The sequence below is a fragment of the Salmo trutta genome, chromosome 23 (assembly GCF_901001165.1).
Source record: "Salmo trutta chromosome 23, fSalTru1.1, whole genome shotgun sequence".
Classification (NCBI taxonomy): domain Eukaryota; kingdom Metazoa; phylum Chordata; class Actinopteri; order Salmoniformes; family Salmonidae; genus Salmo; species Salmo trutta.
The window spans coordinates 7,472,714-7,495,137 of NC_042979.1; the positions used below are offsets into that span (position 1 = coordinate 7,472,714).

At 41.9% G+C, this 22,424-nt stretch overlaps 1 long non-coding RNA gene across 1 annotated transcript; it reads right to left on the reverse strand.

Annotated features, from left to right (window-relative positions):
* Nucleotides 1-11,246: 11,246 nt before the first annotated feature.
* On the reverse strand, nt 11,247-22,424 carry LOC115159186 (uncharacterized). The gene is made up of 4 exons (XR_003868858.1): nt 22,067-22,424; nt 17,259-17,325; nt 16,206-16,260; nt 11,247-14,264 (listed from the first exon to the last, which is right to left on the reverse strand). It is a non-coding gene; the product is annotated as an uncharacterized LOC115159186 (long non-coding RNA).

Sequence of the window (22,424 nt, forward strand, 5' to 3'; positions counted from 1 at the left end):
AAACGGCCTATATCAAAAAAGCTGTTTCTCAGCAACTCACTGCCTTCCTGAAAACCAATAATGTATACGAAACGCTCCTGTCTGGTTTTAGACTCCATCATAGTACAGAGACTGTACTCGTGAAGATGGTAAAATGACCTTTTAGTGGCGTCAGACCAAGGCTCTGCATCTGTTCTCCTAGACCTTAGTGCGCTTGACACCATCAAATCACCACATTCTTTTGGAGAGATTGGAAACCCAAATTGGTCTACACAGTTCTTGCCTGATTTAGATCTCATCTGTCGGAAAGATAACAGTTTGTCTCTGTGGATGGTTTATCCTCTGACATTTACTCCTGAGGTGCTGACCTGTTGCACCCTCTACAACCACTGTGATTATTTGACCCGGCTGGTCATCTATGAACATCTTGAAGAACGATCTAGCCTTAATGGCCATGTACTCTTATCTCCACCTGTTACAGCCAGAAGAGGACTGGCCACCCCTCAGAGACTGGTTCCTGCCTTTCTAGGGCATTTTTTATAGCCACCGTTCTTCTACATCTGCATTGCTTGCTGTTTGGGGTTCTAGGCTGGGTTTCTGTATAGCACTTTGTGACATCTGCTGATGTAAAAAGGGCTTTGTAAATACATTTGATTGACAGAGCAGTTTTAAAGTTCCTGTGTCCACATCACCGAGGACTTGACATGGACCAACACCACCATCATCATTCTTGTCAAGAGGGCACAACAGTGTCTCTACTTCCAAAGGCGGCTAAAGACATCTGGCATGCCACTCCGGTACACTCCAAACACTATTGCTGCACCATCGTGAGAGTCCTGATCGGTTGCATTACGGCCTGGTATGGGAATTGCTCCGTCCACGACCACAAGGCCCTCCAGCGGGATGTGAAGATTGACCAGTGCATCACTGGGACCGTGCTCCACCAATACAGGGCATCTACTCAAAACGGTGCCTCAGGAAGGCCCACAGCATCATCAAGAACCCCACACACCACAGCCACGAGCTGTTCACTCCCTTACCGTCGGGCAGATGGTATCGGAGCATGAGGTCTGATAGAAACTGTCTCTGACCCTGTTGGTATCTACAAGCCATCACACTGCTGAACACTTGAACTGGACTGACCACCTGCTCTGCATCTTAGCACACATGCACTCACTCGCTAGTGCGCATGCACGCACACACCCCACACACACAGACATACACACATCCTCACACATACAGTATATACGTTCATGCTACACACATCACAACTGTTGCTACCGGACTCTTATTATGATTGCTAAATACCGCACAATTTAAAACAATTGCCCCCAATCCACCCCCCCCCCTTCCTGTATTATACTTATGCTCAAATGTTTATTATTTAATACTGGGCCATTTACCTTATGTTCTTATTGTTGTTGCATTGTCGAGAAGGAACCTGCAAGTAAGCATTTCGTTGGATGGTGTATACCATGTGTGTCCCGTACACACGATTAATACAACTTGAAACTTCATTCTAGTTTATGACAGACTTATCTATCCAGGCCACTCCTACATTGTTTTGGCTGTGTGCTTATGGTTGTTGTCCTGTTGTAAGGTAAACCTTCGCCCCAGTCTGAGGTCCTGAGCGCTCTGGAGCAGATTCTAATCAAGGATTTCTCTATACTTTGCTCTGTTAATCTTTCCCTCGATCTTGACTAGTCTCCCAGTCCCTGCCGCTGAAAAACATCCCTACAGCAGGATGCTGCCACCACCATGCTTCACCGTAGGGATGGTGCCAAGTTTCCTCCAGATGTGAGGCTTGGCATTCAGAGCAAAGAGTTCAATCTTGGTTTCATCAAACCAGAGAATCTTGTTTCTGAGAGTCCTTTAGGTGTCTTTTGGCAAACTCCAAGTGGTCTGTCATGTGCCTTTTACTGAGGAGTGGCTTCCGTCTGGCCACTCTACCATAAAGATCTGATTGATGGAGTGCTGCAGAGATGGTTGTCCTTCCGGAAGGCTCTCCCATCTCCACAGAGGAAGTCTGGAGCTCTGTCAGAGTGACCATTGGGTTTTTGGTCACCTCCCTGACCAAGGCCCTTCTCCCCCGATAGCTTAGTTTGGCCGGGCAGCCAGCTCCAGGAAGAGCCTTGATGGTTCCAAACTTCTTCCATTTAAGAATAATGGAGGCCACTGTGCTCTTGGGGACCTTCAATGCTGCAGAATTTTTTTGGTACCCTTCCCCAGATCTGTGCATCAAAACAATCCTGTCTCGGAGCTCTACGGACAATTCCTTCGACCTCATGGCTTGGTTTTTGCTCTGAGATGCACTGTCAACTGTGGAAACTTAAATAGACAGGTGTGTGCCTTTCCAAATCATGTCCAATCAATTGAATTTACAACAGGTGGACTTCAATCAAGTGGTAGAAATCTCAAGGATGATCAAAGGCAAACAAACAGGATGCACCTGAGCTCAATTTCGAGTCTCATAGCAAAGGGTCTGAATACTTACGTAAATATAGTATGTTTTTTATTTTTTTTTATAAATGTGCAAACATTTATAAAAGCCTTTTTTTGCTTTGTCATTATGGAGTTTTGTGTGTAAATTGATGAGGACATTTTTTTATTTAATCCATTTTCAAATAAGGCTGTAACATAACAAAATGTGGAAAAAGGGAAGGGGTCTGAATACTTTCCGAATGCACTCTACACAATATTGCCCAATCATGTTCATATAATCTCAGACATAAACTACTGCCATTTAAGACCATCCATAGAAGTACTATATGCCAGTGAAACTGAATTACATGCACTCAGAAATTGTATTATTCTGCTGGAGGTGTAAAGCACAAAAGGGGACATATTTGCATATGTTATCATCTTGTGAAGGCTGGCTGAATTCTGGCAAAGAGTATGTTCTTTTATCTCAGCACGTCTACAGATTCTCCCTTCTCACGGTTTTTGTTTGCTTCGAAATGTTGATACTGGAAACTGTTATCAGAAGAAACTGTGGAACCTAGCATTTATAGCAGCTAGGAAATACATTGTCATTAATTGGACGGTTGGTTTTATTACAAGATTAAGGGTATACTTAAGGGCATGGGGGTATAGCTTTCATAAGGTCTGGATGCCTATATGGAATACTGTACGACAAAAAGAGTCTGTATGATAACATGGCCACGTCAGGGGAGATACCTATTTAGGCAATCCCTAGCTGCTGGGTCTGCTCAGTCCTGGCCCTGTGGGTTGTCACTCTGGTTGTCACTCACTAAGTGTTTCACCAAGATCCTAAAGCGGAGTGGGGTATTTCGGGGCGCTACAGGGCCATGAACTCCTAGGGGCAGGACGGGGTGACCCAGCTATATTCTGTGCAAGTAAAAAGAGCTCTACAGTACTATTAGACCCATGATATGAATTATATGGAGGGTTTACTGTTTTTGTGTGTTAATGTGTAGATGTATGTGTGTTTTCATTCAACTTTTATTTTCCAAACCTTTCCCTTGAGACATAAAAAAAAAAGATGGGAAGGAAGTTGTGTTGGGGGGAGAGAATTGAGTTCTTGTCCAGACTGGTGGGGGTTGGGGGTGTAGGCGGCTTGGGCTAGCTGGGCGGTCTGGCTGAAATTTGATATAGAGGATGTCTTTATAAAGACAATCAAAAGTTATGTCTTTGTACTTTATTTGTAGGAGTTGTACATTTGTTAGGCTATTGGTTAAAAGTGCAACACAATATTGCTTATTGAATGATCATTGACCTAGTTCAGTCTTATTAATTACTTAAACATAATTAATAATCTCTTACTTAGCTTGATGACTCTGGGCATTTTTGCTTACTTTTTGTTGTTTTAAATAGAGATCTAGAATGGCCATGGGTCATTTGCAGGAAATGTTTAAGGACCCCCAAACCCCCCACCAAGTTATGTCCCCCCCACTTCTAAAACGTGTATCAGTATCAATGCAATTTCAATGTACATTTCCGTAAGAGTTGAAAATAAACACAGTACAGTAGAAATACTTTACAGCTGCAAGTCAGGCCTAGTTTATATATTTTTTGCCCTTATTCTCCAGAATTTCGTGGTATCCAATTGGTAGTTACAGTCTTGTCTCATCGCTGCAACTCCCCTATGGACTTGGGAGAGGCGAAGGTCGAGAGCCATGAGTCCTCCTAAACACGACCCTGCCATGCCGGACTGCTTCTTGACACACTGCTCGCTTAACCCGGAAGCCAGCCGCACCAACATGTCAGAGGAAACACTGTCCAACTGACGACTACTGTCAGCTTGCAGGCACCCTGCCCGCCACAAGGAGTCGCTAGAACACGATGAGACAAGGACATCCCGGCCGGCCAAACCCTCCCCTAACCCGGACGACCCTGGGTCAATTGTGCACCGCCTCATGGTTCTCCCGGTCACGGCCGGCGGTTGCGACACAGCCTGGGATCAAATCCAAGGCTGTAGTGATGCCTCAGCACCGCAATGCATTGCCTTAGACCACTGTGCTACTCAGGAGGCCTAGTCAGGCCTAATTTATGTAACTTCAATGGATATGCAACTTCACCTTTATATTTTAAATACCACATTTTGATGGGAGATCTAGTACAGTAACAGTAATTGCTACTGGGATATTGCTATATTACATAAATAAAAGCAGCAGTGTAAGCAAAGTGTTACAGTAGACACCCTACCAACTGGGACTAAACACCTCCCTCTGCAACTGCATCCTTGACTTCCTGATAACACCTGGGGGTAGGCAACAACATCTGTCACCAGTGGCGATTTGAGCATGTAAATCTTGGTGGTGCATGCCTGCAAAGTCACTACACAACACTAAACAATACATTAATTGCACTATAATGGTGACAAACAGTACCCACAAAGTGTTAGGGCCTACATAAAGCTGTCCCAACATCTTACGATTGCTAAACCTGGCTATCAGGGGAGCCTTGTCTGGCAGCGAAACAGTTCATTTAGCCTCATTTACTGCCTTTAAAAAAAATAACATAGCTGATGTGGCTGACTTGCTTAAACAAAATGTAGTTTCTACTGACAATTGAGATATACAAACTATGGCATAAGGGGACGACAAGCGGATAAGAGGCAATACGTAATTTCGATTAAGACATTAATGAGCGAGCTAGGATGGACGTAGTCAATATAACAATTTGTTTACCACTTTGAAATGTACAGCGACAGAATTCAGAACATACAGTCTTACAGTGTTCTCCCAGTACACCAAGTCAGAACCATAGGATAAATAATGGGGCATATAAGCAGACAATGAAAGCTCTCACAATATTCGATGACTACATTTCTTTAAAACGGGTTATAGGCTACATGTGCACCACCAAGTCAGATTAGTAGGCAAAATTAAGAGGGGTAAGTAGACCAAATTATTAGGGTGAGGCACATGGGCTACTAACATCTGACTACACAACATACACTTGGTATTACTTTCTTACCTACAGTACACATCTCCCTGGCATATTACATAATTTATGCAGCAGCATACAATACATTTTTGGACTCACCTTGTTGTGCTGTGCTCACTTGAACAGAAAGGTGACGTGGCGGTCCTTCGAGTCCAGAAAGGTGACGCGGCGGTCCTTCGAGTCCAAGTCTGGAATTCTCTGGATTTATGCTGTTTTCAAAACAACTGGGAACTTGGAAAAAAAACAAGGTCGAATCATGATGACGTCATTGATCTTCAGGTCATAGCTCTAGAAAGAGACCGGATTTACAACTCCGGGTTTGATGACCATTCAAAATGTATTTTCCCCAGTCAGAGCTTGTTTATTCCCGACTTCAGTGAGTTCAAGACAACTGAGAAGTCAAGATTTCACAGTTCCGAGTTAAGTTGCTTTGAGAGCGACATAAATCATGCTTCATTGAGAGCATGGCTAACGCGGAATGTTTATCATTTTAAACTTGGAAAAGAGCCCCTTAACCCCAGATTTGGGACCACACAGCCACTCAATTGAATAGCAAGCTAGTGAATGCTTTGCAATGCTTGCAGTTAGCCACGGTCACAAATTCCTTCCAAACCACTCATTGTTGAATTTGCGATTTCCAACTTGTGTAATGTTTATGCCCAGTGGCTGATGAGCACCGATACGTTTTATCTATAATTTCTCTTCAATATTTCTCTTCATATGACAAGGATTAAAAAGGATTTGCCAGTAGATTGTCGACTTGATTCATGATGACTGCTAGCTAAGATTTTGAAAATATGATGTTGACATGATCAGTCCAATCAAATCTACTGTACATGACATGACCTTGAGCCTTCTTGGATGTGCACTTCTAATGTAACTCTATTGCAGCACCCAAGGGGCTAGAATTTACCCTGCCCATGAGTGACAGAACACTGAGCCAATCACGATGCAATGTTCCATATTTTCTGCTGCCTTGCTCCATCACCACAGAAAGCACTGAGCTAGGCTGAAACATCTGCAATTTGGAGCTGCCTTACTCAAGAAAACAAAAGAGACCATGTTCGTATGCGGCTTTATTAACTTAATGATATATATTTTTTTTATATTGTTTGCAAACGGATACGAGACACAGATTAATGCCAAAATAACATGTAAAACAGGCAAGCCCCTGTGGGCTCTGCCCCACCTGCCCTGAAGGACGGGTCGCCACTGTCTGTCACGCTGATCCTCAACACTGGGGCCCCTCAGGGGTGAGTGCTTAGTCCCCTCCTGTACTCCCTGTTCACCCACGACTGCGTGGCCAAGCACACCTCCAACACCACCATTAAGTTAGCTGATGACACAATAGTGGTAGGCCTGATCACCGACAATGATGAGACAGCCTATAGGGAGGAGGTCAAAGACCTGGCGGTGTGGTGCCAGGACAACAACCTCTCCCTCAATGTGAGCAAGACAAAGAAGCTGATCATGGACTATAAGAAAAGGACGGCTGAAAAAAGGCCCCCATTAACATTGACGGTGCTGAAGTGGAGCGGGTCGAGAGCGTCAAGTTCCTTGGCGTCCACATCAACAAACTATCATGGTCCAAACACACCAAGACAGTTGTGAAGAGGGCACGACACCTATTCCCCCTCAGGAGACTGAAGATTTGTCATGGGTCCCCAGATCCTCAAAAAGTTGTTCAGCTGCACCATCGAGAGCAACCTGACTGGTTGCATCACCGCCTGGTATGGCAACAGCTCGGCATCTGACTGTAAGGCGCTACAGAGGGTAGTGCGTACAGCCCAGTACATCACTGGGGCCAAGCTTCCTGACATCCAGGACTTATATACTAGGCAGTGTCAGAGGAAGGCCCAAGAAATTGCCGAAGACTCCAGCCACCCAAGTCACAGACTGTTCTCTCTGCTACCGCACAGCAAACGGTACCAGAGCGCCAAGTCTATGACCAAAACGCTCCTTAACTGCTTCTACCCCGAAGCCATAAGACTGCTGAACAATTAATCAAATGGCCACCCGGACTATTTACATTGGGGGGGGTCATTGTTTTTACCCTGCTGCTACTCGCTGTTGCACATTGACTCTGTACCGGTACCCCCTGTATATAGAATAGACTCTTTATCATTATGTAATTTTCTTGTTACTTTTTCTTTTAGTTAGTTAGTAAATATTTTCTTAACTCTTATTTCTTGAACTGCATTGTAACTAAGCATTTCACGGTAAGGTCTATACCTCTTGTATTCGGCGCATGTGACAAATAAAATTGGATTTGAACAGACAGCCAACCAAAATCCCTCAAGGCCTCTTCCATATCAGATGCCTAAACAAATCCAGAGCTTATCATGAGAGGAAATCTTCAGGCACATATAAACCTTTAGCACTAGAGGTTGTTGTGTAGTCAGTGCACAGACATCTTGTTCCTGCAGGAGCATGTAATCATCGTCACCTATCGCAACAGATCCTATAGGTCCAACTAACAGACAGGTCTACTGCAAGCCAATGGAAATGCATATGTAACTGCCAGGATATGAACCCGGGTCTACCATGGGAGAAACCAACGTCTTGACCATTAGACCAAGAGGAATTTCCCTATTGGCCTGAGGGCCGACACCAACTTCGAAGACGCAGGCGGGGCTACCCATCACGAGACCATGAATGATTCATGTCCGTTACACATACAGTAATTGACATTGATGGACAGCCAGAAGCAAGTAGCCTAACAGATCGGTAACTTCTGAAGTCATCTTGTGTCACTCCTGAAGTGTAATACGGTCAACCATCTTAGCCAAATACTCCACACTCGCCTGAGCAAAGTCTTTGTACATCTCTCAACTTTGAAAAGAGGGATTTAACAAGATAAATAATATTTGGTTTCATGGCAGTTCTACAGACTGCTTCTGAGGTATTTCCTGATCCAGTCCTTTTTGTATTGAATAACAGTAAGTGACTGAGATCATGTGTTGCCATAGATACTCATGCACTGTGATGCATAGCACTGAAACCCATTAGAAAGGAAACAGAAGCCTATAATTCCATTAAAAGCTGAAAGGTCATGGATCATTGATGTGATACTGTAGGTTAGGAAATGGACATGTCCTTTTCCCCCTGAGTCTGTGTGTGTGTGTGTGTCTGGAATGCATGTTTTTCCTTAGGAAGGCTTAAACTTTCTGGGTCTCGGGTAGCTAGCTGATGAAAGGATTCTATGAAAGAGCTGGTCCCAGACTCCAAGTGGACCATAATTTCCCATGCTGCTGTTTAGCTTTGGAGTACAGTACACAACACATTGCTGCCCCAATGCCAGAATATGATTTAAAGACAGGCTTGGAAGGCGCCACACAGACTGAGACTACAGTAATTACAGAGAAAAGAGGTCAAATACATACAACTATAAATGTAATGTTATTAATACAAAATCATCTGATAGAAAAAAAATGTCATGCAAACTTGGAATCCTTGGTATTGTTTTGAGAAAGAAAGAAAAAAAGAGACGGGGTAGAGGGGGGAGGCAGAGAGAGGAAAAGAGAGTGGGGTAGATAGAGGGGGAGGCATAGAGAGAAAGAGGAGGCGAAGATAGAGATGGAGAGAGAGAATAAGGATGAGGGAAAGTGAGGAAGAGGGAATGAAAATTAAATGAATGAAAAGTGGTGTTGGGAAGGTGGAGCTGCTGATGAGATTAGAATGAGCTGGTCATCGAAACAAAGACAGACAGCACCAGGGAGCCAGGGATGGAGGACTCCGTAGTGGCTCAGCTCTGTCTGACCAGAGCCTCCTGCCACACAGATGTCAGGGAATAATGGGCTTTGCATGCATGAACCCAACAGCCCAAATCCTGCAGTGGGAAGACAGTTTCTACGCCCACAAAATTCACACACCAGTTACACAAGAATACACACAAGAACATATTGAGGGAAGTTTCTCAAAATCTTAGGCCTCTTTAGTTAAAATGCCATCGTTCACCAAATGTTAGTTTGATTCAGATTCCCCTTGACTGAATTTTTCCACATGATGCTTCAAAACTTTCCCAGAATCAAACTCCATAGAGATTAACCTGAATCTCAGAGTTCGGCTAATAAGGCATTTCTACGGCATCTCAGTGGGTAAAACTGACCTCAGTATTGAATTAAAGAGGGATGTGGTGTTCTTCTGTGGGTAAATTAAACACTGTTATTCCATCATGGACAAATCTGCCATATTCTTTGATTTATCCATGATAATCATCTCCGGCCGTGTTTGCTGTTTAAGGATAGCTACTGTACTTTAAATGTCAAAGAGCTTAGTGTTTGCCTGCGTTGGTGGAAAAGTCTGGTTTCTGGGGGTAGAGGTTCATCCAACAATGCAGTTTCTCCTCTGGAAAAATGTGTACTGTAGCAGTGTGTGTGTGTGTGTGTGTGGGGGGGGGTTGAAAGGGTGGTCCCACCCCCCTTGTTTTGGGGGTCAGATCATTTTTATGTAGGACTGAGAAGCTTAGTTCTGGCGACTTAAAGACATTATACTCCAAAATGATTATCAGGTATGCTACTAGCAATAAACATGATCACTTGTAGCCCAACTAATGCAGCAAAGTGCAAATAAATAGGCTGAAGGTTGGGGTTGCCTATTGGGCTAATCATTAGTCAGATCCCAAATGTGATCTTTTAATTATTTATTATCCTATTGATGAATTTTACATCCCCAAAAAATTGCATATAAACAGTGAATATAATGTAGGCCTATCCGTTAGGGTAACTCACCAAACAGGGTAAGACTCCCCCTGCCTGTACTTCTCACAGAAACCACTTAATGTCAACATTCTTCCCCAACAGTCCCTGGTGTCACTACTCTTTCTCAAATAAATACAATCTTAAAAAAAATGATGTGTAAGTCTCTCCCCAAATATTGCCGTTTTACCCCAAGTTACCTACAATTCACCCATGTTACATTTAGCCCCACTCTTCCCTATTCTCTCATGGCGAATTGTGGAGCAGTAATGTGACATTGATGGACAGCCAGAAGCAAGTAGCCTAACAGATCGGTTACTTCTGAAGTCACCTTGTGCTGCTAAAAACTCTGGGTTTAAAATGGTGCTGTTTGCACATATTTTAGAAGTTGAGAAATAAATAAAGTAGGTTGGGGAAAGTTGGGATTCCCCCTCTAACAAAGGCCAATACAACTGCTTGTCATAATGCATGTTTCCCCCCCATGGCACACTTGAATGCTCCACAAGAGGAATAGTTCACTCCCACAGAACAAGCTATGTAAATAGGTGAACTATTCCAGTGGTAATCAAAGTAGGGGTCGCAACCCCTACTGGGGTCTGCAGCGGGGGTAACCCAAAAATAAGAGCACAGATTATTGTATGGGACAATAAAACATTTGAGAAAGATAATCTAAAAAAAAAACACTTCTATTGACTAAATGTATTGCTTTATTTTCTTAAATAAACCAATACATTTAACCTTCAATTCATTGGTTTATTTATGCAAAAATCTACATTTACAGAGTTTAAGGTTGTACCATTAGATTTGTGACGAGGTCGTGAGAAATTGCGAAAAAAAATATGGTCCCTAGAAGTTCTGGTGGGAAAAATGGGGTTCCTGCTGAAATTGACAACTCTGTGGTACTTTGTTACTCGTTTTGTTTTCAGAGGGGGAAAAATGTGGACTGCTTTAGCATCTTCAAAGTGTGATTCGGCAGAAATATTTTCCCAAGTTATATTTATTTGCCGTGACTAATGATTTTGCCGTGTCGCAACTACGTTGTAAGGAATATCCGCTTGGAAGCCATAGGACTGTACAACCACACTCTGGATCTGCTCTCCGGATACTTGGCTCTCTACTGTTTGCCACTAATGGTTAAAAACCACAGCTTGAAAATCACATGACTTTTTGAAACTGTATTGCAAGACCAGTCAGGCTTCTCTAACAAAGCACAATTTTCCTACAGCACTGGAAAGAAGACTCCACACACATAAACAGATTTAAATAACACCAAATTACAAGCTTGCATATTTATTGCACTACTTATAAAATTGCCAAATGAAAGTACATGGGATACTGTAAGTTAAGTGCATTGTTATAATAATTTTGCAAAGCTGGCATAGTGTATATTTTTCAACCTTAGTGGTTAAATACCTCACTCAACACATCCTGCCTACGCTATTCACTTTGCTATGTACAAAACAGCATTCATATTAAGTAGTCTATGATGAAAGAAATGCAAGAGGATATATATTTATTTTTTTTTACAGAAAAAAAACCACAATGACGAAAAGAGAGCACGCAATTAGTAAGACCAGAACATGCTGGTTCAATAGGTCCCAATATCGAGGGAGAATGGAAGACAAAAGAAAACTAACGTGGGCTTTCAAGTTGGTTATCATCATATTAATTCGAATATTTAACAATATAAAAAAAGGGAAGCAAAGACAAAACTGCAAATACTGACATAACTTTGATGTTTTAAATCTCTAGCTAGGGTGGCAGGTAGCCTAGTGGTTAAGAGCATTGGGCCAGTAACTGAAAGGTTGCTGGTTTGAATCCCCAAGCCAACTAGGGGAAAAATCTGTCAATGTGCCCTTGAGCAAGGCCCTTAACCCTAGTTGTCTAAAAAAAAAAAAAAAAAATTGCTAAAATTAAAAAGCTTTTGGGTTTTAGTTTGTTTAATAAAAAGGTTCAGTCAACAATTTATTTACTAAATAATTCAAAGACAATGAAAAAAAAAATATATTTTTAAAACGGAGATCACTTTATGATACATGTGTGCCCTGTTTGGAAAACGGTTTTCTAAAACAAGATTATATGCATCATGTGATTCAAGTCTCACGCTAACTAACATTATATAATCACACATGACTCACTATAGCATTAAAGTCATATCCAGCTGGTGAAGAAAAGTTGAAACCCTGAACCCAAACCCTAACAGGCTGGGCCTTAACACACATTAAAGTGTGTTCATTCATTTTATACTTTAACTATCAAGTTCTCTCAAGTGCCATTTTCTAAAAATAACCTTTACGTTTCAGTGTTTACTTAGGCTAAACACCTTGAAGCGGATATCTGACATTAACATTCTGTGGCGTCTTCTATATGTGACAATTTCATTACTCACAAGTGTGCAAAATCTCTTAAGAGATCTGTTAAACACAAACATGTTAGGGGAAAAATGCACTCTTGGTTTCAAGATTGTCTGTCAATCAGAACATGAACAAAAAAATGTAAACATTTTTTAAAAAGTGACTTGTGCTGGGTACTACTAGATACAATGTATCCCTTTGATTGCACATCTCAGTTTTAAAGGGTAACTAGTGTTAACGATTGCAGTTTTGTGATTGCTTCGATCAACATGGTGTATCCTCAAATCTTCTCACCTAAATCCTTCCCCCCCACTTTAGTAAAACATAACCATGAAAAAAGTTGATATTTTCCTTAAGTCCAATGAGAAAGCCGCACAGAAAACGACAGGGAAAAAAACAAAGCCAATCCAGACCAAGTTACAACAACCAGACGTCAAAGAACCAACCCCTTCCTTAATCAGAACATGAAAGTAAAAAATAGAACCCATCTCAGCTACCTTTCCAAGGAGCAGATTAAAGTCCAAAATAGCACCAATCATCAGTGTCTCAGTTCCGTGGCAGCATCTCACTCACTTACCACAAGGAAACAATGCATTTCTACTATAGCTACTTCTATACATCACAGCGTACATGACTGTGTCTACACGTGGTTTTATACTAGCTAGCAACGTAAACATTTTAAACTTAAAATTCTACATAAAAATAAAATAATATAAACATTTCAAAACAAAAAAGAATGAACTACCAAGCATTTAGTAATCTAAAATGGAAAAAGGGGGGGGACTCTTAGCCTCAGTAAATACTTTAGAGTGTGTAAATATTTGAGTTTTGAGAATGAGCATAGAGAGGAATTTGAGAGCTGAAGGGTGTGAATCACCTAAAGAGCTGAAGGATTAGGAGTAGAGGTAAAATACCAAACCCAATGTTTGAATGGTTATGCTTCGAGGTGGAACCACTCCCTTTCAAGAGTTAAACTCTGAATTGTTCGAAAAAGACTCATAAAGAATTTCACTGTTAGTCTACACCTGTAGTTCATGAAGCATGTCACAAATAAACATTTGATTAGATTTTTTTTTTAAGTGTGTTTGTACAGGCAATGATATAAGTCTAGGCCTAACTACATACCGTGTTAAGCAGAGATCAATGCTGATGAGTGTGTGAGGTGAACAGAGCAGATAGAACTGAATGAGTGTTAAAACATGCATAGAGGATCCAGCTGCTGTTTGAACTGTGTTCTGTGGAAGAGTGGATGACATGCTGCTGCCTGTCAGTTACTGTACTCAGCCCAAAAAAAGGGGCCACCTGTAGAGTTTGAAAACGCAGACGTTGGGTCCCCGCTAGCCTGGTTCCAGATCTGTTTGTGCCGTTTTGCCGATGTCATGGAAGACAGCACAAACAGATCTAGGAACCAGGCTAGGTCTCAGATGTAGGAGACTCTGCTCAATTCGGCCAGGTATCGGTGTTATTACATTTCTTTGCGTCTTTTCCTCTCCTTCCCGAAATACAAACATATCGTCAAGGCTTAGAGTCCCTTACAGGCTACTGTATATTGAACATGTTAATAAATCACAGATAACACAGAGAAGGTATGAAACTTCAGAGTCATCATGATCTCATCTATATCCCCACATGCCAAGAAAAAAAAAAAAAAAACAGGTTAGACATGTTTACAAAAAAATATGAAACTAAAATATACATGATTCATTTTTCCATTTGTTCTTTACGGCGAGAGTGTGGTGTTTCTCCCAGGAAGGAAGGGAAGGAATGGTGAGTTGTTTCATTGCTGCTCCCCATTTGTCTGACTGGCAGTGACTTGCAGTCTTTTCTAAGAAAGGCAAATGTTAGTTCAACGTTTCAGACGTGATATATTGACTGTACGTGTGGATACTGTGTTGAGACTTGCCAAAAGGCTTTTCAATGACATATTCATGAAGCATCTGTAAATGCAGATATACCGTAAGTAGAGATTTGGGGTCGGACAACATAATACTAAAAAACCTTAACCATAATTTAGCCTAGAGCAGGTTTCTCAGCATGTACAGTTAAACTCGGAAGTTGACATACACCTTAGCCAAATAGATTTAAACTCAGTTTCACCATTTCTGACATTTAATCCTAGTAAAAATTCCCTGTCTTAGGTCAGTTAGGATCACCACTATTTTAAGAATGTGAAATGTCAGAATAATTGTAGAGAATTATTTATTTCAGCTTTAATTTCTTTCATCACATTCCCAGGGGGTCAGAAATTTACATACACTCAATTAGTATTCTGTAGCATTGCCTTTAAATTGTTTAACTTGGGTCAAACGTGTCAAGTAGCCTTCCACAAGCTTCACACAATAAGTTTGGTGCATTTTGGCCCATTCCCCCTGACAGAGCTGGTGTAACTGAGTCAGGTTTGTAGCCCTCCTTGCTCGCACACGCTTTTCAGTTCGTCCCACAAATGTTCTATAGGATTGAGGTCAGGGCTTTGTGATGGCCACTCCAATACCTTGACTTGGCTGTCCTTAAGCCATTTTGCCACAACTTTGGAAGTATGCTTGGGGTCATTGTCCATTTGGAAGACCCATTTGGACCAAGCTTTAACTTCCTCACTGATGTCTTGAGATGTTGCTTCAATATATCTATATAATTTTCCTACCTCATAATGCCAACTATTTTGTGAAGTGTACCAGTCCCTCCTGCAGCAATGCACCCCCACAACATGATACTGCCACCCCCATGCTTCACGGTTGGGATGGTGTTCGTCGGCTTGCAATCCTCCCCCTTTTTCCTCCAAACATAATGATGGTCATTATGGCCAAACAGTTCTATTTTTGTTTCATCAGACCAGATGACATTTTTCCAAAAAGTACAATCTTCGTCCCCATGTGCGGTTGCAAACCGTAGTCTGGCTTTTTTTATGCCGGTTTTAGAGCAGTGGCTTCTTCCTTGCTGAGTGGCCTTTCAGGTTGTGTCGATATAGGACTCGTTTTACTGTGGATATAGATACTTTTGTACCTGTTTCCTCCAGCATCTTCACAAGGTCCTTTGCTGTTGTTCTGGGATTGATTTGCACTTTTTGCACCAAAGTACATTCATCTCTAGGAGACAGAACGCATCTCCTTCCTGAGCGGTATGATGGCTGCGTGGTCCCATGGTGTTTATACTTGCATAATATTGTTTGTACAGATGAATGTGGTATCTTCAGGCGTTTGGAAATTGCTCCCAAGGATGTACCAGACGTGTGGAGGACTACAATTTTTTTTCTGAGGTCTTGGCTGATTTCTTTTGGTTTTCCCATGATGTCAAGCAAAGAGGCAGTGAGTTTGAAGGTAGGCCTTGAAATACATCCACAGGTACACCTCAAGTTGACTCAAATGATGTCAATTAGCCTATCAGAAGCTTCTAAAGCCATGACATCATTTTCTGGAATTTTCAAAGCTGTTTAAAGGCACAGTCAACTTAGTGTATGTAAACTTCTAACCCACTGGAATTGTGATACAGTAAATGATAAGTGAAATAATCTGTCTGTAAACAATTGTTGGAAAAATTGCTTGTGTCATGCACAATGTAGATAACAAACTATAGTTTTGCCTAACAAGAAATTTGTGGAGTGGTTGAAAAAACAACCTAAGTGTATGTAAACTTCCGACTTCAACTGTATATCAGCAGCTATTATTAGCTAATGACATCTTTACAGCCCAATAAATACTACAGCAGCCCTGCACTGTTCTTCATTAAGGGACTTGGCTGTCTGACATAATTATGACTCAAAAGTTCTTACCTCAGGGGATTCATCATGGCCTGTGTTTACTTCAGTTTGAGGGTTAAGCTGATATCTAAGACCAAGAGAGACAAACATGAAATACAACTGTTTGATGAATGAACAGGTGTTAGTCTGTATTACAGTACAGAAAGTAGGCCAGGCTACCTGTTTAAAGCATAAAGACTGTCCTGTCCACTTCCCTGACTGCAGCTTGAAGCACATCCAGGCCGCACCAGTCAAACGAGGTCAAATTTACCCCCAGTGTCGGTCCACCGTACTGAGCCTGCCTCGAACCCACTGACCCCTACAGGCAGCCTTGAGCTAGCATAGACTTACAGGATCCTGCTTGAGACACGGCCCTACAGAGTGTGTAGAAACAGCTCCAGCCCATTGACCTATAACCCCAGCCCTGCTCCACTAGCACAACAGTCGGGAAGAAGGGAGGTAGCCTTGCCAGATATTTTAGCAAGCTGAGCAGCCTAGAAGGATCTTAGAGACACACCTCTACGAAGTACAGACAGGAACAGCTCTCTAGCTCGAGTACTGCTCTACATCACAGGAGGGAGGGAGGGAGGTAGCCTAGCGAGCAGCCTTGCAGGGTCAGTGCTGCATCGGAGCCATGGACTGAACAGAGCACTGTTCAATGCTGAGCAGCAGTGACGATACTGTACCGGCTAAAGCTGTGATTGGAATACAACTACCGGTATACTGCTGCTGCGCACTCTGATTGGATAAGGGAAGGCACACTTGTATCATTACAGCATCTAAATTGGTGCTGGTTTAGTGTGATGCGGTTATAGGTTCCTTCCACAATTGGTCAGATTAGGAAATGATGTGACCGTTATAAAACTTGACATGGATTGTTTAAGATGCATATGGCCAATACTCCTCCCCTTTAGACTTGACACAGATACATTATAACATTGAGAAAATTATGATTAAACATAGCTACATAACCTGCAACATACATCAAAGCAATATCCTATTAGCTATGTGACAAAATGCAGATTTTAATTATGAAAATCAGTGAAGTTGGAATGTGTAATTTAGCAGGGCTGCATCAAATCTTACCTTGATTATCTGCCAAATCAGCTTTGCTACTGCATGCATAGTCCTGCAGCTGGGCAAGTGTGGGACTCTAAGAGATAAAAAAAAATAAAAAGGACAAAAAAAAAGGGAAATGCATTTTTCCTTTTAAATGAGCTCGGGCGGATCGGCTATCTACAGTTGGGGGGCTGGTGAAAATGTTCCTTTTAAATGAGCTTGGGCGGATCGGCTATCTACAGTTGGGGGGGCTGGTGAAAATGTTCCTTTTAAATGAGCTTGGGCGGATCGGCTATCTACAGTTGGGGGGCTGGTGAAAATGTTCCTTTTAAATGAGCTTGGGCGGATCGGCTATCTATAGTTGGGGGGCTGGTGAAAATGTTCCTTTTAAATGAGCTTGGGCGGATCGGCTATCTATAGTTGGGCGGGCTGGTGAAAATTTATAAAGAATTTTATAAATATTGAAAAAGATGGCATGGCCAGTGATCCTTGGGCGTGTGAAGATTTTATTTAAGATTTTTGCGCAATTTCTCTGTTATACTAATCTATAATGAGCTTTTAGCTGATCAGTGGGCAACGGCCAACCCCCCTACCAAGATGGGCCGATCCGGTTCTGTTAGGTTGAGGTCACGCAAACTCACATTCAAAGTCAAACGCGGCATCAATTAACACGGAACCCAAACCAGCTGTGCGCGTTCGCCATCGTGCATAAATGTATTTTGTCCCCCTACACAAAACGCGATCACGACACACAGGTAAAAATATCAAAACAAACTTGGGGACAGGTCTAAAAGCATTAAACATGTATGGCAATTTAGCAAGTTAGCTTGCACTGAGATATATAAACAGAAATAGAACTGGGATATATAAACAGAAATAGAACTGATTTCTATTTTAGCCCTCGGCAACACAGATGCTCGTTGGCACGCGCGAGCAGTGTGGGTGCAATAATTGAATAACATGTATTTCTACATTTATTTTGCAACGCTCGCGCACGCGACGCGAGCGGTGTGGTCAGCCTATAAGAGTACTGATCTGACTCTCAGCAAACAAAGTGAACAGGCTACGTTGTTCAAACAGTTGGAGACAGACAGAATGGTGTATTCTTAACAGTTCAACTGTTCTACCTTCTTAGCAAGCAAATAGATCCAAGTTGGCTTAAAATATAAAGACTAGCTGGCTACTCACTAGCAGTGGGCTTGTGCTTGAAAGGTTGTTTGAGACTTGTGCTAAATTTCTATAATGCCTGCTACAAGAAGTTGGTTATTATTAGTGGATATGCATGGTTCTGGTTACATTTGTAACAAAAAGCACATTTTCATAGACTTGAAAGCTAGGTCAATAATTATTGCAAAAAAGCAAGTTAAACAATGTTTTTATAAAATAAATAATGTGGGTTTTATGTTTGAAGGCTTATATTTAACCTAGCTGTAATTTTACAAGCCCTGAATTATAATTTGATTATTCCCGACTGTTTGAAATGCAGTGCATTGACCTTTAATTGTGCAACAAAGCTTAGACAGAAAGTTAATCGCCCCCAAAAACATGTAGATAAGACTTTAAGGCCATATCGCCCAGCCCTACATAGGGCTATAGGTCTCATTGGTAGTAGCCTACAACTGCAACGTTTTTTTAGGACATTAAATGTACTGCTGGATGAATACATGGCTACTAGCAGTGGGTATTATATTTAGAGTTAGAAATCTAGGTAGAGAAATGTCAACATTTTTCTACTTCATATTGATCATCTCCAGCACCTCCCCAACATCTCTATGTTTTGTAGTGAAAAGGAGAGAGGAAGATCCGTTTCCCAATGACATGATCAGTGTGTATCATGATGAGTAGGCATTGCCTACTAACTGTCAAGGTATTTGGTTGATGTCATCCGAAACACTTATCTTCCTCTATCCTTTTTGATGTTGGGGAGGTGCTGGAGATGATGAATATAGAGGTGAACATTTTTGCTAATTCCCTTTAAATGTCGAGTTACCACTTCCTCAAATGAATTAGCCTATGATATTAGCTAGTACACATAACATGTATATAGGTCATCTCTAATAATATATATATTAAAAAAACTGAAATTCTGCAGTCCTATTTTGACAGTGCAATAGCATAAAATCCATGACCATCACTGGATCAGGTTGCACCTGAAAGTAATTTGAATCATGCATTCTTGGACACGTTAGATGAAACAACTTATCTCTTGAATACCTCATTAGTCTCAATAGCTGGATGGTTGGAGCCCTGAATGCTGTTTGGCTGACAGCTGTGGTATATCATACCGTATATATTTACGGCTTTAATTACACTGGTAACCAGTTTTTAATAGCAATAAGGCACCTCGGGTGTTTGTGGCATATGGCCAATATACCACTGCTAAGGGCTGTATCCAGGCTCTCCACACTGCGTTGTGCTTAAGAACAGCCCTTAGTCGCGGTATATTGACCATATAACACCCTCCCTTGGGCTTTATTGCTTAAATATAGCCTGTCATTAGCTTGGCTTTTATAACGTTATAAGGCTTAAGCAGACAGGCAGGGTTTCCGTTAGTTAAATATGGAGCCAGACATTTGACCTGCAGCATTTTAATTCACTGGGCATTTGAGAAATGCATTGGGTGCGTAAACTGATTAAGGTATCCACCCACTGTGCTCAGAATGATATAAACCACATTTAGATGATGGTTATTCATATGAACAGAACATGCAAGTCGAGGATGCAACGATGTGTGGTACTTCTTACCAAATTCTGATGCCAACTTAAGATTTTAGAATAACTGTCCACATTTACTTTTTCCCCAGCCAACAAGAAGCGTAACGAACAGCAAAATCGCTAGCCTATATCAATCTACTTTCCACCATATTAGAAAAGTTGACTATTATATTGGTCAGCTTATCGCGAAAGAACTAGACTATTCCAAACAGACGTTGGGACAGCTGTGGGACGATAGATCCCACATTCATACAACCAGTAGGCCTAGGCAATATACAAAAAAAAAAGCAATGAGTCTGATACAACAGATCAAAACTTTAAGCTTAAAATGTTGAACTCATTTCTTCACATTATAAGCGCAGCAATGCACACAAGGCAGTAGGCTACGCGCAAATGTTAGCAGGAAAACACCTTTCTTAAAAGCGCACCGCACTTGCGAGCGGTTTTATGTTGACAGAGATGAACATATCTGTTAAGACATTTAGAAAGTGGGGAGATGTAATATACAAAAACTAGCATGGGTTGCTATATGACTAGGATTGTGCCTTTGGCTACTGGACAATTTTAAGAAAGTTTATATAAAATAATTGCCTCCATCGATGTGGTCTGATTTTGGCTAGGCTACCTTGAAGCAAGGTAAGACATGCCTCATAATATGTAGTAAAACGTTCAGGTTTCAAACAATTAAGTAGACGTTTTCAAAATGCATACTGCCTCCAGCTCATTGCAAAGTGGTGTGTGACGTGCTGATGAAGCCTGCCTTTTGTTGCCTATGCATTTGCTGTTTGGGATGCTGTTGCAGATTTTTCGCTTAAAGGCTCGGTACGCATGTGATAAATAAGCTACATAATGAATATACTGTATATACACACACACGCCAATTTAATTCCACTAAATTACGCAAATTCACCCATAGACCGATAAGCATTACCAGTCAAATGTATTTCCATCGACTGGTATTTCCATCAATGAATAGGCTAAAAAGCATTATTTTGCTATGGAATATAATTGGCCGGTGCCAATTTTATTTAGCGGCTTTTCTATTTATTTAATCTGCCAAAAGCCGCCTATTGCCAGCTAACGAAACCCTGAGACAAAGAACAAGAAAAAGCAGTGTGTGATGAGACAGACAACACACCAGGGTTGCAAACAAAATGGCTAGAACAGAGTTACAGTTATAGCGCTAAGCTGTATCTCTAGTGGTGTGTTCACATTTCTTTTAAAACATGAGCTGGTCGAAAACGAGGAACACGTCTCGCCAGTCACTGGTACTGAAACGGTTGAGAAACGCGGCACTGTAGTGCCAATGTCGTGTCAGCACTAATGTCTGTGTCTAAGTAGGGTGTGTATGGGGCTTGAGTTGGCAGCGCGAACGGTGATGTGGATAAAACGTCAGGGCCGAATTCTTGTCCCAGTCTGCTACTCAAGGCACTGCAGACATTCAAAGTGTAATGCATGCATGCAGTCAATGACTGTCAGTGTACATCAAATAAGTCGCATCTCAATGCACAGTAGTATGCCATGCAGTCAGAGCTTATCAAATGCATTTGTGCAGCAAGCAGACAAAGCATGACTCCATCGGTCTTTGTGTCTAAATATAGATCCATGCAATCCCCGAATTAGCAGCTGCCTAGATACCAAATGAAAATAGCAATGCCGCTGCGTAAACGTACCACATGCTGGATTCTATGGGTCGAAAGCATAATCTAAAGCCCTCATATTAAACGCTGGACATCGAAGCCAGTTTCATGGCTTATTTCTCTCCATTTCCCCCCCCCACCAGGTGGGCGCAATTCATGATCAGATAGAACAGAAAACCATCAGGCTCCAAACCTCGTAGGATAAGAGTGGAACAGCCCTGGTCTAAAGGATAAGAGTTCGCGTCAAGCAAATTGCAGTGGTCTTACTAGCCTCTCAAACACAGGGGTTACTATAGTGTAGCTAATGTTAGCTTGCTAGTTTAGCACACCGTCTACGGCTGAAACTGATAGCGGTGGCTCGCGCTGTATGACAGTGCAGCACAAATTCCATGCCAGTTTGGCAACTCACTAGTTAACCCACATAGTTAGATTCGCTAACTAACATAGAACATACCATTATAATGCGATGTAGTTACTTACGGACTGAAGCCCCGTTCCACTAGCAGATTCTCGTTCGCTAGGCAGCTAGCGGGGGCTGGGCTAGCTCGCGCAGCTGAAGTTCCAATTTTACTGCAACAGTGTTGCATTCGCGTAGGTATAAAATGACATGCAAACTTGCAGGGAGAGAACCCCATACAAGACTGCCTTAACCAGACTGCCACCGTCTTTAACTAGCTACCTAGCTATATTGTATAACAATTAGCTAATTCTGACGGTTGTTGGCCCGGGGCCAGGCCCCCCATTACACCAAGACTGCTCTGTGCCTCGGCAGTCCGCGGTAACTCAAGGTCCCCCTCTGTCTGGGAGCCAGTTTCTCCAATCAGAGCGAAGGCCAGCG